The sequence below is a fragment of the Osmia lignaria genome, chromosome 12 (assembly GCF_051020975.1).
Source record: "Osmia lignaria lignaria isolate PbOS001 chromosome 12, iyOsmLign1, whole genome shotgun sequence".
NCBI lineage: Eukaryota > Metazoa > Arthropoda > Insecta > Hymenoptera > Megachilidae > Osmia > Osmia lignaria.
Window position 1 is genome coordinate 839,047 of NC_135043.1, and position 19,961 is coordinate 859,007.

The window sequence follows — 19,961 nt, forward strand, 5'->3', positions numbered from 1 at the left end:
ATGTAGATATAGTAACAATGACATTGTTATTAAACGTATGATACAATATATCTCATGTATATATAGCAAAAATGACATTGTTATTATATGTACATTACAGTATATCTCATGTAGATATAGTAATAATGTCTTCTATATTAAGTGTATATTGCATTATATCGCATGTAGATATAGTAACAATGACATTGTTTTAAATACATATTACATTATATCTCATGTGGATATAGTAACAATGACACTTTCATTAAATGTATAGTACATTATATCTCATGTATATATCGTAACAATGACAGTGTTATTACATGTATATTCCATTATATCACGTAGATATAGAAACAATGACATTGTTATTAAACCTATATTGCATTATATCGAGTAAATATCGTAACAATGACATTGCTATATACTGTATATTACATTATATCTCATGTAGATATAGTACAAAGTGTATTGCTATTAAATGTATTTTACATTATATCTCATGTATATATAGTAACAATGACATTGTCATCAAGTGTATATTACATTATATCTCATGTAGATATAGTAATAATGACTTCTATATTAAGTGTATATTGCATTATATCTCATGTACATATAGTAATAATGACTTCTATATTAAGTGTATATTGCATTATATCTCATGTAGATATAGTAACAATGACATTGTTATTAAACGTATGTTACATTATATCTCATGTATATATAGCAACAATGACATTGTTATTATATGTACATTACAGTGTATCTCATGTATGTATAGTTACAATGACATTGTTATTAAATGTATATTATATTATATCCCATGGAGATATACTAATAATGACATTGATATTAAATATATATTACATCTCTGATGTAGATATAGTAACAACTGTATTGCTATTAAATGTATATTACATTATATCTCATGTATATATAGTAACGATGACAGTGTTATTACATGTATATTCCATTATATCATGGAGATTTAGTAACAATGACATGGTTTTAAATATATATTCCATTATATCTCATGTGGATATAGTAACAATGACATCGTCATTAAATGTATAGTACATTATATCTCATGTATGTATAGTAACAATGACATTGTTATTATATGTACATTCCATCAAATCATGTAGATATAGTAACAATGACATTGTTATTAAGGGTATATAACATTATATCGAGTAGATATAGCAACAAGCGTGTTGCTACTAAATGTATATTACATTATATCTCATGTATATATAGTAACAATGACAGTGTTGTTACATGTATATTCCATTATATCATGTAGATTTAGTAACAATGACATTGTTATTATATGTACATTCCATTATATCATGTAGATATAGTAACAATGACATTGTTATTAAATATATATTACATTATATCTCACGTAGATATAGTAACAATGACAATGTTATTAAACCTATATTGCATTATATCGAGTAGATATCGAAACAATGACATTGTCATCAAGTGTATATTACATTATATCTCATGTAGATATAGTAATAATGACTTCTATATTAAGTGTATATTGCATTATATCTCATGTAGATATAGTAATAATGACTTCTATATTAAGTGTATATTGCATTATATCTCATGTAGATGTAGTAACAATGACATTGTTATTAAACATATGTTACATTATATCTCATGTATATATAGCAACAATGACATTGTTATTATATGTACATTACAGTATATCTCATGTATGTATAGTGACAATGACATTGTTATTAAATGTATATTATATTATATCCCATGGAGATATACTAATAATGACATTGATATTAAATATATATTACATCTCTGATGTAGATATAGTAACAACTGTACTGCTATTAAATGTATATTACATTATATCTCATGTATATATAGTAACAATGACATTGTTTTAAATACATATTACATTATATCTCATGTGGATATAGTAACAATGACATCTCCATTAAATGTATAGTACATTATATCTCATGTATATATAGTAACAATGACATTGTTATTATATGTACATTCCATTATATCATGTAGATATAGTAACAATGACATTGTTATTAAACGTATATTACATTATATCTCATGTAGATATAGTAACAATGACAATGTTATTAAGTGTATATTACATTATATCTCATGTAGATATAGTAATAATGACTTCTATATTAAGTGTATATTGCATTATATCTCATGTAGATATAGTAACAATGACATTGTTTTAAATACATATTACATTATATCTCATGTGGATATAGTAACAATGACACTTTCATTAAATGTATAGTACATTATATCTCATGTATATATCGTAACAATGACAGGGTTATTACATGTATATTCCATTATATCACGTAGATATAGAAACAATGACATTGTTATTAAACCTATATTGCATTATATCGAGTAGATATCGTAACAATGACATTGCTATAAAGTGTATATTACATTATATCTCATGTAGATATAGTAACAAGTGTATTGCTATTAAATTTATTTTACATTATATCTCATGTGTATATAGTAACAATGACATTGTTATTAAGGGTACATAACATTATATCGAGTAGATACAGTAACAAGTGTGTTGCTATTAAATGTATATTACATTATATCTCATGTACATATAGTAACAATGACAGTGTTGTTACATGTATATTCCATTATATCATGTAGATTTAGTAACAATGACATTGTTATTATATGTACATTCCATTATATCATGTAGATATAGTAACAATGACATTGTTATTAAATATATATTACATTATATCTCACGTAGATATAGTAACAATGACAATGTTGTTAAACCTATATTGCATTATATCGAGTAGATATCGAAACAATGACATTGTCATCCAGTGTATATTACATTATATCTCATGTAGATATCGAAACAGTGACATTGTCATCAAGTGTATATTACATTATATCTCATGTAGATATAGTAATAATGACTTCTATATTAAGTGTATATTGCATTATATCTCATGTACATATAGTAATAATGACTTCTATATTAAGTGTATATTGCATTATATCTCATGTAGATATAGTAACAATGACATTGTTATTAAACGTATGTTACATTATATCTCATGTATATATAGCAACAATGACATTGTTATTATATGTACATTACAGTGTATCTCATGTATGTATAGTTACAATGACATTGTTATTAAATGTATATTATATTATATCCCATGGAGATATACTAATAATGACATTGATATTAAATATATATTACATCTCTGATGCAGATATAGTAACAACTGTATTGCTATTAAATGTATATTACATTATATCTCATGTATATATAGTAACGATGACAGTGTTATTACATGTATATTCCATTATATCATGGAGATTTAGTAACAATGACATTGTTTTAAATATATATTCCATTATATCTCATGTGGATATAGTAACAATGACATCGTCATTAAATGTATAGTACATTATATCTCATGTATGTATAGTAACAATGACATTGTTATTATATGTACATTCCATCAAATCATGTAGATATAGTAACAATGACATTGTTATTAAGGGTATATAACATTATATCGAGTAGATATAGCAACAAGCGTGTTGCTACTAAATGTATATTACATTATATCTCATGTATATATAGTAACAATGACAGTGTTGTTACATGTATATTCCATTATATCATGTAGATTTAGTAACAATGACATTGTTATTATATGTACATTCCATTATATCATGTAGATATAGTAACAATGACATTGTTATTAAATATATATTACATTATATCTCACGTAGATATAGTAACAATGACAATGTTATTAAACCTATATTGCATTATATCGAGTAGATATCGAAACAATGACATTGTCATCAAGTGTATATTACATTATATCTCATGTATATATAGCAACAATGACAGTGTTATTACATGTATATTCCATTATATCATGTAGATATAGTAACAATGGCATAGTTATTATATATATATTACATTATATCTCATGTGGATATAGTGACAATTACATCTTCATTAAATGTATAGTACATTATATCTCATGTATATATAGTAACAATGACATTGTTATTATATGTACATTCCATTATATCATGTAGATATAGTAACAATGACATTGTTATTGAACGTATATTACATTATATCTCATGTAGATATAGTAACAATGACATTGATATTAAGTGTCTATTACATTATATCTCATGTAGATATAGTAACAATGACATTGTTATTAAATCTATAGTACATTATATCCCATGGAGATATACTAATAATGACATTGATATTAAATATATATTATATCTCTGATGTAGATATAATAACAACTGTATAGCTATTAAATGTATATTACACTATATCTCATGTATATATAGTAACAATGACAGTGTTATTACATGTATATTCCATTATATCATGTAGATATAGTAACAATGACATAGTCATTATATACATATTACATTATATCTCATCTGGGTATAGTAACAATGACATTGTTTTAAATATATATTACATTGTATCTCATGTGGATATAGTAACAATGACATCTTCATTAAATGTATGGTACATTATATCTCATGATTATATAGTAACAATGACAGTGTTATTACATGCATATTCCATTATATCATGTGCATATGGTAACAATGATATTGTTATTATATATATATTACATTATATCTCATGTGGATATAGTGACAATTACATCTTCATTAAATGTATAGTACATTATATCTCATGTATATATAGTAACAATGACACTGTTATTATATGTACATTCCATTATATCATGTAGATATAGTAACAATGACAATGTTATTAAACCTATATTGCATAATATCGAGTAGATATCGAAACAATGACATTGTCATCATGTGTATATTACATTATATCTCATGTAGATATAGTAATAGTGACTTCTATATTAAGTGTATATTGCATTATATCTCATGTAGATATAGTAACAATGACATTGTTATTAAACGTATGTTACAATATATCTCATGTATATATAGCAACAGCGACATTGTTATTATATGTACATTACAGTATATCTCATGTAGATATAGTAATAATGACTTCTATATTAAGTGTATATTGCATTATATCGCATGTATATATAGTAACAATGACATTGTTTTAAATACATATTACATTATATCTCATGTGGATATAGTAACAATGACACCTTCATTAAATGTATAGTACATTATATCTCTATATATCGTAACAATGACAGTGTTATTACATGTATATTCCATTATATCACGTAGATATAGAAACAATGACATGGTTATTAAACCTATATTGCATTATATCGAGTAAATATCGTAACAATGACATTGCTATATAGTGTATATTACATTATATCTCATGTAGATATAGTAACAAGTGTATTGCTATGAAATGTATTTTACATTATATCTCATGTATATATAGTAACAATGTCATTGTTATTAAGGGTATATAACATTATATCGAGTAGATATAGTAACAAGTGTGTTGCTACTAAATGTATATTACATTATATTTCATGTATATATAGTAACAATGACAGCGTTGTTACATGTATATTCCATTATATCATGTAGATTTAGTAACAATGACATTGTTATTATATGTACATTCCATTATATCATGTAGATATAGTAACAATGACAATGTTATTAAACCTATATTGCATTATATCGAGTAGATATCGAAACAATGACATTGTCATGAAGTGTATATTACATTATATCTCATGTAGATATAGTAATAATGACTTCTATATTAAGTGTATATTGCATTATATCTCATGTAGATATAGTAATAATGACTTCTATATTAAGTGTATATTGCATTATATCTCATGTAGATATAGTAACAATGACATTGTTATTAAACGTATGTTACATTATATCTCATGTATATATAGCAACAATGACATTGTTATTATATGTACATTACAGTGTATCTCATGTATGTATAGTTACAATGACATTGTTATTAAATGTATATTGTATTATATCCCATGGAGATATACTAATAATGACATTGATACTAAATATATATTACATCTCTGATGTAGATATAGTAACAACTGTATTGCTATTAAATGTATATTACATTATATCTCATGTATATATAGTAACGATGACAGTGTTATTACATGTATATTCCATTATATCATGGAGATTTAGTATCAATGACATTGTTTTAAATATATATTCCATTATATCTCATGTGGATATAGTAACAATGACATCTTCATTAAATGTATAGTACATTATATCTCATGTATATATAGTAACAATGACATTGTTATTATATGTACATTCCATTATATCATGTAGATATAGTAACAATGACATTGTTATTAAACGTATATTACATTATATCTCATGTAGATATAGTAACAATGACAATGTTATTAAGTGTATATTACATTATATCTCATGTAGATATAGTAATAATGACTTCTATATTAAGTGTATATTACATTATATCTCATGTAGATATAGTAATAATGACTTCTATATTAAGTGTATATTGCATTATATCTCATGTAGATATAGTAATAATGACTTCTATATTAAGTGTATATTGCATTATATCTCATGTAGATATAGTAACAGTGACATTGTTATTAAACGTATGTTACATTATATCTCATGTATATATAGCAACAATGACATTGTTATTATATGTACATTACAGTGTATCTCATGTATGTATAGTTACAATGACATTGTTATTAAATGTATATTATATTATATCCCATGGAGATATACTAATAATGACATTGATATTAAATATATATTACATCTCTGATGTAGATATAGTAACAACTGTATTGCTATTAAATGTATATTACATTATATCTCATGTATATATAGTAACGATGACAGTGTTATTACATGTATATTCCATTATATCATGGAGATTTAGTAACAATGACATTGTTTTAAATATATATTCCATTATATCTCATGTGGATATAGTAACAATGACATCTTCATTAAATGTATAGTACATTATATCTCATGTATATATAGTAATAATGACATTGTTATTATATGTACATTCCATTATATCATGTAGGTATAGTAACAATGACATTGTTATAAAATATATATTACATTATGTCTCATGTAGATATAGTAACAATGACAATGTTATTAAACCTATATTGCATTATATCGAGTAGATATCGAAACAATGACATTGTTATCAAGTGTATATTACATTATATCTCATGTAGATGTAGTAATAATGACTTCTATATTAAGTGTATATTGCATTATATCGCATGTAGATATAGTAACAATGACATTGTTTTAAATACATATTACATTATATCTCATGTGGATATAGTAACAATGACATCTTCATTAAATGTATAGTACATTATATCTCATGTATATATAGTAACAATGTCATTGTTATTAAGGGTATATAACATTATATCGAGTAGATATAGTAACAAGTGTGTTGCTACTAAATGTATATTACATTATATTTCATGTATATATAGTAACAATGACAGTGTTGTTACATGTATATTCCATTATATCATGTAGATTTAGTAACAATGACATTGTTATTATATGTACATTCCATTATATCATGTAGATATAGTAACAATGACAATGTTATTAAACCTATATTGCATTATATCGAGTAGATATCGAAACAATGACATTGTCATGAAGTGTATATTACATTATATCTCATGTAGATATAGTAACAGTGACATTGTTATTAAACGTATGTTACATTATATCTCATGTATATATAGCAACAATGACATTGTTATTATATGTACATTACAGTGTATCTCATGTATGTATAGTTACAATGACATTGTTATTAAATGTATATTATATTATATCCCATGGAGATATACTAATAATGACATTGATATTAAATATATATTACATCTCTGATGTAGATATAGTAACAACTGTATTGCTATTAAATGTATATTACATTATATCTCATGTATATATAGTAACGATGACAGTGTTATTACATGTATATTCCATTATATCATGGAGATTTAGTAACAATGACATTGTTTTAAATATATATTCCATTATATCTCATGTGGATATAGTAACAATGACATCTTCATTAAATGTATAGTACATTATATCTCATGTATATATAGTAACAACGACATTGTTATTATATGTACATTCCATCAACATGTAGATATAGTAACAATGACATTGTTATTAAATATATATTACATTATATCTTATGCGGATATAGCAACAATGACATCTTCATTAAATGTATAGTACATTATATCTCATGTATATATAGTAACAATGACATTGTTATTATATGTACATTCCATTATATCATGTAGATATAGTAACAATGACATTGTTATTAAATATATATTACATTATATCTCACGTAGATATAGTAACAATGACAATGTTATTAAACCTATATTGCATAATATCGAGTAGATATCGAAACAATGACATTGTCATCATGTGTATATTACATTATATCTCATGTAGATATAGTAATAGTGACTTCTATATTAAGTGTATATTGCATTATATCTCATGTAGATATAGTAACAATGACATTGTTATTAAACGTATGTTACAATATATCTCATGTATATATAGCAACAACGACATTGTTATTATATGTACATTACAGTATATCTCATGTAGATATAGTAATAATGTCTTCTATATTAAGTGTACATTGCATTATATCGCATGTATATATAGTAACAATGACATTGTTTTAAATACATATTACATTATATCTCATGTGGATATAGTAACAATGACACCTTCATTAAATGTATAGTACATTATATCTCTATATATCGTAACAATGACAGTGTTATTACATGTATATTCCATTATATCACGTAGATATAGAAACAATGACATGGTTATTAAACCTATATTGCATTATGTCGAGTAAATATCGTAACAATGACATTGCTATATAGTGTATATTACATTATATCTCATGTAGATATAGTAACAAGTGTATTGCTATTAAATGTATTTTACATTATATCTCATGTATATATAGTAACAATGACATTGTTATTAAGGGTATATAACATTATATCGAGTAGATATAGTAACAAGTGTGTTGCTACTAAATGTATATTACATTATATCTCATGTATATATAGTAACAATGACAGTGTTGTTACATGTATATTCCATTATATCATGTAGATTTGGTAACAATGACATTGTTATTATATGTACATTCCATTATATCATGTAGATATAGTAACAATGACATTGTTATTAAATATATATTACATTATATCTCACGTAGATATAGTAACAATGACAATGTTATTAAACCTATTTTGCATTATATCGAGTAGATATCGAAACAATGACATTGTCATCAAGTGTATATTACATTATATCTCATGTAGATATAGTAATAATGACTTCTATATTAAGTGTATATTGCATTATATCTCATGTAGATATAGTAATAATGACTTCTATATTAAGTGTATATTGCATTATATCTCATGTAGATATAGTAACAATGACATTGTTATTAAACGTATGTTACATTATATCTCATGTATATATAGCAACAATGACATTGTTATTATATGTACATTACAGTGTATCTCATGTATGTATAGTTACAATGACATTGTTATTAAATGCATATTATATTATATCCCATGGAGATATACTAATAATGACATTGATATTAAATATATATTACATCTCTGATGTAGATATAGTAACAACTGTATTGCTATTAAATGTATATTACATTATATCTCATGTATATATAGTAACGATGACAGTGTTATTACATGTATATTCCATTATATCATGGAGATTTAGTAACAATGACATTGTTTTAAATATATATTCCATTATATCTCATGTGGATATAGTAACAATGACATCTTCATTAAATGTATAGTACATTATATCTCATGTATATATAGTAACAATGACATTGTTATTATATGTACATTCCATTATATCATGTAGGTATAGTAACAATGACATTGTTATAAAATATATATTACATTATGTCTCATGTAGATATAGTAACAATGACAATGTTATTAAACCTATATTGCATTATATCGAGTAGATATCGAAACAATGACATTGTTATCAAGTGTATATTACATTATATCTCATGTAGATGTAGTAATCATGACTTCTATATTAAGTGTATATTGCATTATATCGCATGTAGATATAGTAACAATGACATTGTTTTAAATACATATTACATTATATCTCATGTGGATATAGTAACAATGACATCTTCATTAAATGTGTTGTACATTATATCTCATGTATATATAGTAACAATGACATTGTTATTATATGTACATTCCATCATATCATGTAGATATAGTAACAATGACATTGTTATTAAATATATATTACATTATATCTCATGTGGATATAGCAACCATGACATCTTCATTAAATGTATAGTACATTATATCTCATGTATATATAGTAACAATGACAATGTTATTAAACCTATATTGCATTATATCGAGTAGATATCGAAACAATGACATTGTTATCAAGTGTATATTATATTATATCCCATGGAGATATACTAATAATGACATTGATATTGAATATATATTACATCTCTGATGTAGATATAGTAACAACTGTACTGCTATTAAATGTATATTACATTATATCTCATGTATATATAGTAACGATGACAGTGTTATTACATGTATATTCCATTATATCATGTAGATTTAGTAACAATGACATTGTTTTAAATATATATTACATTATATCTCATGTGGATATAATAACAATGACATCTTCATTAAATGTATAGTACATTATATCTCATGTATATATAGTAACAATGACATTGTTATTATATGTACATTCCATTATATCATGTAGATATAGTAACAATGACATTGTTATTAAATATATATTACATTATATCTCATGTAGATATAGTAACAATGACAATGTTATTAAACCTATATTGCATTATATCGAGTAGATATCGAAACAATGACATTGTTATCAAGTGTATATTACATTATATCTCATGTAGATGTAGTAATCATGACTTCTATATTAAGTGTATATTGCATTATATCGCATGTAGATATAGTAACAATGACATTGTTTTAAATACATATTACATTAAATCTCATGTGGATATAGTAACAATGACATTGTTATTAAATATATATTACATTATATCTCATGTGGATATAGCAACCATGACATCTTCATTAAATGTATAGTACATTATATCTCATGTATATATAGTAACAATGACATTGTTATTAAATATGTACATTCCATTATATCATGTAGATATAGTAACAACGACATTGTTATTAAATGTATATTACATTATATCTCATGTAGATATAGTAACAATGACAATGTTATTAAACCTATATTGCATTATATCGAGTAGATATCGAAACAATGACATTGTCATCAAGTGTATATTACATTATATCTCATGTAGATATAGTAATAATGACTTCTATATTAAGTGTATATTGCATTATATCTCATGTACATATAGTAATAATGACTTCTATATTAAGTGTATATTGCATTATATCTCATGTACATATAGTAATAATGACTTCTATATTAAGTGTATATTACATTATATCTCATGTAGATATAGTAACAATGACATTGTTATTAAACGTATGTTACATTATATCTCATGTATATATAGCAACAATGACATTGTTATTATATGTACATTACAGTGTATCTCATGTATGTATAGTTACAATGACATTGTTATTAAATGTATATTATATTATATCCCATGGAGATATACTAATAATGACATTGATATTAAATATATATTACATCTCTGATGTAGATATAGTAACAACTGTATTGCTATTAAATGTATATTACATTATATCTCATGTATATATAGTAACGATGACAGTGTTATTACATGTATATTCCATTATATCATGGAGATTTAGTAACAATGACATTGTTTTAAATATATATTCCATTATATCTCATGTGGATATAGTAACAATGACATCGTCATTAAATGTATAGTACATTATATCTCATGTATGTATAGTAACAATGACATTGTTATTATATGTACATTCCATCAAATCATGTAGATATAGTAACAATGACATTGTTATTAAGGGTATATAACATTATATCGAGTAGATATAGTAACAAGTGTGTTGCTACTAAATGTATATTACATTATATCTCATGTATATATAGTAACAATGACAGTGTTGTTACATGTATATTCCATTATATCATGTAGATTTAGTAACAATGACATTGTTATTATATGTACATTCCATTATATCATGTAGATATAGTAACAATGACATTGTTATTAAATATATATTACATTATATCTCACGTAGATATAGTAACAATGACAATGTTATTAAACCTATATTGCATTATATCGAGTAGATATCGAAACAATGACATTGTCATCAAGTGTATATTACATTATATCTCATGTAGATATAGTAATAATGACTTCTATATTAAGTGTATATTGCATTATATCTCATGTAGATATAGTAATAATGACTTCTATATTAAGTGTATATTGCATTATATCTCATGTAGATGTAGTAACAATGACATTGTTATTAAACATATGTTACATTATATCTCATGTATATATAGCAACAATGACATTGTTATTATATGTACATTACAGTATATCTCATGTATGTATAGTGACAATGACATTGTTATTAAATGTATATTATATTATATCCCATGGAGATATACTAATAATGACATTGATATTAAATATATATTACATCTCTGATGTAGATATAGTAACAACTGTACTGCTATTAAATGTATATTACATTATATCTCATGTATATATAGTAACAATGACATTGTTATTATATGTACATTCCATTATATCATGTAGATATAGTAACAATGACATTGTTATTAAACGTATATTACATTATATCTCATGTAGATATAGTAACAATGACATTGTTATTAAATCTATAGTACATTATATCCCATGGAGATATACTAAAAATGACATTCATATTAAATATATATTACATCTCTGATGCAGATATAGTAAGAACTGTATTGCTATTAAATGTATATTACATTATATCTCATGTATCTATAGTAACAATGACAGTGTTATTACATGTATATTCCATTACATCATGTAGATATAGTAACAATGACATTGTTATTATATATATATTACATTATATCTCATGTGGATATAGTAACAATTACTTCTTCATTAAATGTATAGTATCTTATATCTCATGTATATATAGTAGCAATGGCATTGTTATTATATGTACATTCCATTATATCATGTAGATATAGTAACAATGACATTGTTATTAAACGTATGTTACATTATATCTCATGTAGATATAGTAACAATGACATTGTTATTAAACGTATGTTACATTATATCTCATGTAGATATAGTAACAATGACATAGTTATTATATATATATTACATTATATCTCATGTGGGTATAGTAATAATGACATTGATATTATATGTATATTACAGTATATCTCATGTAGATATAATAATTGTGACTTTGATATTAAATGTATATTACATCTCTGATGTAGATATGGTAACAATGACTTTGATATTAAATGTATATTACATCCTTGATGTAAATATAGTAACAACTGTATTGCTATTAAATGTATATAACATTATAGCTCATGTGGGTATAGTAATAATCACATTGTTATTAAACGTATATTGGAGTATATCTCATGTAGATATAGTAATAATGACTGTGATATTAAATGTATATTACACCTCTGATGTAGATATAGTAACAATGACATTGTTATTAAGGGTATATAACATTATATCGAGTAGATATAGCAACAATGACATTGTTATTAAATGTATAGTATATTATATCCCATGGAGATATACCAATAATGACATTGATATCAAAATATATACTACATCTCTGATGTAGATATAGTAACAACTGTATAGCTATTAAATGTATATTACATTATATCTCATGTATATATAGTAACAATGACAGTGTTATTACATGTATAATCCATTATATCATGTGGACATAGTAACAATGACATTGTTATTATATATATATTACATTATATCTCATGTGGATATAGTGACAATTACATCTTCATTAAATGTATAGTACATTATATCTCATGTATATATAGTAGCAATGACAATGTTATTAAACCTATATTGCATTATATCGAGTAGATATCGAAACAATGACATTGTTATCAAGTGTATATTATATTATATCCCATGGAGATATACCAATAATGACATTGATATTAAATATATACTACATCTCTGATGTAGATATAGTAACAACTGTATAGCTATTAAATGTATATTACATTATATCTCATGTATATATAGTAACAATGACAGTGTTATTACATGTATAATCCATTATATCATGTGGACATAGTAACAATGACATTGTTATTATATATATATTACATTATATCTCATGTGGATATAGTGACAATTACATCTTCATTAAATGTATAGTACATTATATCTCATGTATATATAGTAACAATGACAGTGTTATTACATGTATAATCCATTATATCATGTGGACATAGTAACAATGACATTGTTATTATATATATATTACATTATATCTCATGTGGATATAGTGACAATTACATCTTCATTAAATGTATAGTACATTATATCTCATGTATATATAGTAACAATGACAGTGTTATTACATGTATATTCCTTTATATCATGTAGATTTAGTAACAATGACATTGTTTTAAATATATATTACATTGTATCTCATGTGGATATAGTAACAATGACATCTTCATTAAATGTATAGTACATTATATCTCATGTATATATAGTAACAATGACAGTGTTATTACATGCATAATCAATTATATCATGTGGATATGGTACCAATGATATTGTTACTATATATATATTACATTATATCTCATGTGGATATAGTGACAATGACATTTTTTTAAATATATATTACATTGTATCTCATGTGGATATAGTAACAATGACATCTTCATTAAATGTATAGTACATTATATCTCATGTATATATAGTAACAATGACAGTGTTATTACATGCATATTCCATTATATCATGTGGATATGGTAACAATGATATTGTTATTATATATATATTACATTATATCTCATGTGGATATAGTGAAAATTACATCTTCATTAAATGTATAGTACATTATATCTCATGTATATATAGTAACAATGACAGTCTTATTACATGTATATTCCATTATATCATGTGGATATGGTAACAATGATATTGTTATTATATATATATTACATTATATCTCATGTGGATATAGTGACAATTACATCTTCATTAAATGAATAGTACATTATATCTCATGTATATATAGTAACAATGACATTGTTATTATGTGTATATTCCATCATATCATGTAGATATGGTAACAATGACATTGTTATTAAATATATATTACATTATATCTCATGTGGATATAGCAACCATGACATCTTCATTAAATGTATAGTACATTATATCTCATGTATATATAGTAACAATGACAGTGTTATTACATGTATATTCCATTACATCATGTAGATATAGTAACAATGACATTGTTATTATATATATATTACATTATATCTCATGTGGATATAGTGACAATTACATCTTCATTAAATGTATAGCACGTTATATCTCATGTATATATAGTAACAATGACATTGTTATTATATGTACATTCCATTATATCATGTAGACATAGTAACAATAACATTGTTATTAAACGTATATTACATTATATCTCATGTAGATATAGTAACAATGACATTGATATTAAGTGTCTATTACATTATATCTCATGTAGATATAGTAACAATGACATTGTTATTAAATGGATAGTATATTATATCCCATGTATACATACTAATAATGACATTGATATTAAATATATATTACATCTCTGATGTAGATATAGTAACAACTGTACAGCTATTAAATGTCTATTACATTATATCTCATGTACATATAGTAACAATGACAGTGTTATTACATGTATATTCCATTACATCATGTAGATATAGTAACAATGACATTGTTATTATATATATATTACATTATATCTCATGTGGATATAGTAACAATTACTTCTTCATTAAATGTATAGTATCTTATATCTCATGTATATATAGTAGCAATGGCATTGTTATTATATGTACATTCCATTATATCATGTAGATATAGTAACAATGACATTGTTATTAAATGTCTATTACATTATATCTCATGTAGATATAGTAACAATGACAATGTTATTAAACCTATATTGCATTATATCGAGTAGATATCGAAACAATGACATTGTTATCAAGTGTATATTATATTATATCCCATGGAGATATACTAATAATGACATTGATATTGAATATATATTACATCTCTGATGTAGATATAGTAACAACTGTATTGCTATTAAATGTATATTACATTATATCTCATGTATATATAGTAACGATGACAGTGTTATTACATGTATATTCCATTATATCATGGAGATTTAGTAACAATGACATTGTTTTAAATATATATTCCATTATATCTCATGTGGATATAGTAACAATGACATCTTCATTAAATGTATAGTACATTATATCTCATGTATATATAGTAACAATGACATTGTTATTATATGTACATTCCATTATATCATGTAGGTATAGTAACAATGACATTGTTATAAAATATATATTACATTATGTCTCATGTAGATATAGTAACAATGACAATGTTATTAAATTTATATTGCATTATATCGAGTAGATATCGAAACAATGACATTGTTATCAAGTGTATATTACATTATATCTCATGTAGATGTACTAATAATGACTTCTATATTAAGTGTATATTGCATTATATCGCATGTAGATATAGTAACAATGACATTGTTATTAAATATATATTACATTATATCTCATGTAGATATAGTAACAATGACAATGTTATTAAACCTATATTGCATTATATCGAGTAGATATCGAAACAATGACATTGTTATCAAGTGTATATTACATTATATCTCATGTAGATATAGTAATAATGTCTTCTATATTAAGTGTATATTGCATTATATCGCATGTAGATATAGTAACAATGACATTGTTTTAAATACATATTACATTATATCTCATGTGGATATAGTAACAATGACACTTTCATTAAATGTATAGTACATTATATCTCATGTATATATCGTAACAATGACAGGGTTATTACATGTATATTCCATTATATCACGTAGATATAGAAACAATGACATTGTTATTAAACCTATATTGCATTATATCGAGTAGATATCGTAACAATGACATTGCTATAAAGTGTATATTACATTATATCTCATGTAGATATAGTAACAAGTGTATTGCTATTAAATTTATTTTACATTATATCTCATGTGTATATAGTAACAATGACATTGTTATTAAGGGTACATAACCTTATATCGAGTAGATACAGTAACAAGTGTGTTGCTATTAAATGTATATTCCATTATATCATGTAGATTTAGTAACAATGACATTGTTATTATATGTACATTCCATTATATCATGTAGATATAGTAACAATGACATTGTTATTAAATATATATTACATTATATCTCACGTAGATATAGTAACAATGACAATGTTGTTAAACCTATATTGCATTATATCGAGTAGATATCGAAACAATGACATTGTCATCCAGTGTATATTACATTATATCTCATGTAGATATCGAAACAATGACATTGTCATCAAGTGTATATTACATTATATCTCATGTAGATATAGTAATAATGACTTCTATATTAAGTGTATATTGCATTATATCTCATGTACATATAGTAATAATGACTTCTATATTAAGTGTATATTACATTATATCTCATGTAGATATAGTAACAATGACATTGTTATTAAACGTATGTTACATTATATCTCATGTATATATAGCAACAATGACATTGTTATTATATGTACATTACAGTGTATCTCATGTATGTATAGTTACAATGACATTGTTATTAAATGTATATTATATTATATCCCATGGAGATATACTAATAATGACATTGATATTAAATATATATTACATCTCTGATGTAGATATAGTAACAACTGTATTGCTATTAAATGTATATTACATTATATCTCATGTATATATAGTAACGATGACAGTGTTATTACATGTATATTCCATTATATCATGGAGATTTAGTAACAATGACATTGTTTTAAATATATATTCCATTATATCTCATGTGGATATAGTAACAATGACATCGTCATTAAATGTATAGTACATTATATCTCATGTATGTATAGTAACAATGACATTGTTATTATATGTACATTCCATCAAATCATGTAGATATAGTAACAATGACATTGTTATTAAGGGTATATAACATTATATCGAGTAGATATAGTAACAAGTGTGTTGCTACTAAATGTATATTACATTATATCTCATGTATATATAGTAACAATGACAGTGTTGTTACATGTATATTCCATTATATCATGTAGATTTAGTAACAATGACATTGTTATTATATGTACATTCCATTATATCATGTAGATATAGTAACAATGACATTGTTATTAAATATATATTACATTATATCTCACGTAGATATAGTAACAATGACAATGTTATTAAACCTATATTGCATTATATCGAGTAGATATCGAAACAATGACATTGTCATCAAGTGTATATTACATTATATCTCATGTAGATATAGTAATAATGACTTCTATATTAAGTGTATATTGCATTATATCTCATGTAGATATAGTAATAATGACTTCTATATTAAGTGTATATTGCATTATATCTCATGTAGATGTAGTAACAATGACATTGTTATTAAACATATGTTACATTATATCTCATGTATATATAGCAACAATGACATTGTTATTATATGTACATTACAGTATATCTCATGTATGTATAGTGACAATGACATTGTTATTAAATGTATATTATATTATATCCCATGGAGATATACTAATAATGACATTGATATTAAATATATATTACATCTCTGATGTAGATATAGTAACAACTGTACTGCTATTAAATGTATATTACATTATATCTCATGTATATATAGTAACAATGACATTGTTATTATATGTACATTCCATTATATCTCATGTATATATAGTAACAATGACATTGTTATTATATGTACATTCCATTATATCATGTAGATATAGTAACAATGACATTGTTATTAAACGTATATTACATTATATCTCATGTAGATATAGTAACAATGACAATGTTATTAAGTGTATAGTACATTATATCTCATGTAGATATAGTAATAATGACTTCTATATTAAGTGTATATTGCATTATATCTCATGTAGATATAGTAACAATGACATTGTTTTAAATACATATTACATTATATCTCATGTGGATATAGTAACAATGACATCTTCATTAAATGTATAGTACATTATATCTCATGTATATATAGTAACAATGACATTGTTATTATATGTACATTCCATTATATCATGTAGGTATAGTAACAATGACATTGTTATAAAATATATATTACATTATGTCTCATGTAGATATAGTAACAATGACAATGTTATTAAATTTATATTGCATTATATCGAGTAGATATCGAAACAATGACATTGTTATCAAGTGTATATTACATTATATCTCATGTAGATGTACTAATAATGACTTCTATATTAAGTGTATATTGCATTATATCGCATATAGATATAGTAACAATGACATTGTTATTAAATATATATTACATTATATCTCATGTAGATATAGTAACAATGACAATGTTATTAAACCTATATTGCATTATATCGAGTAGATATCGAA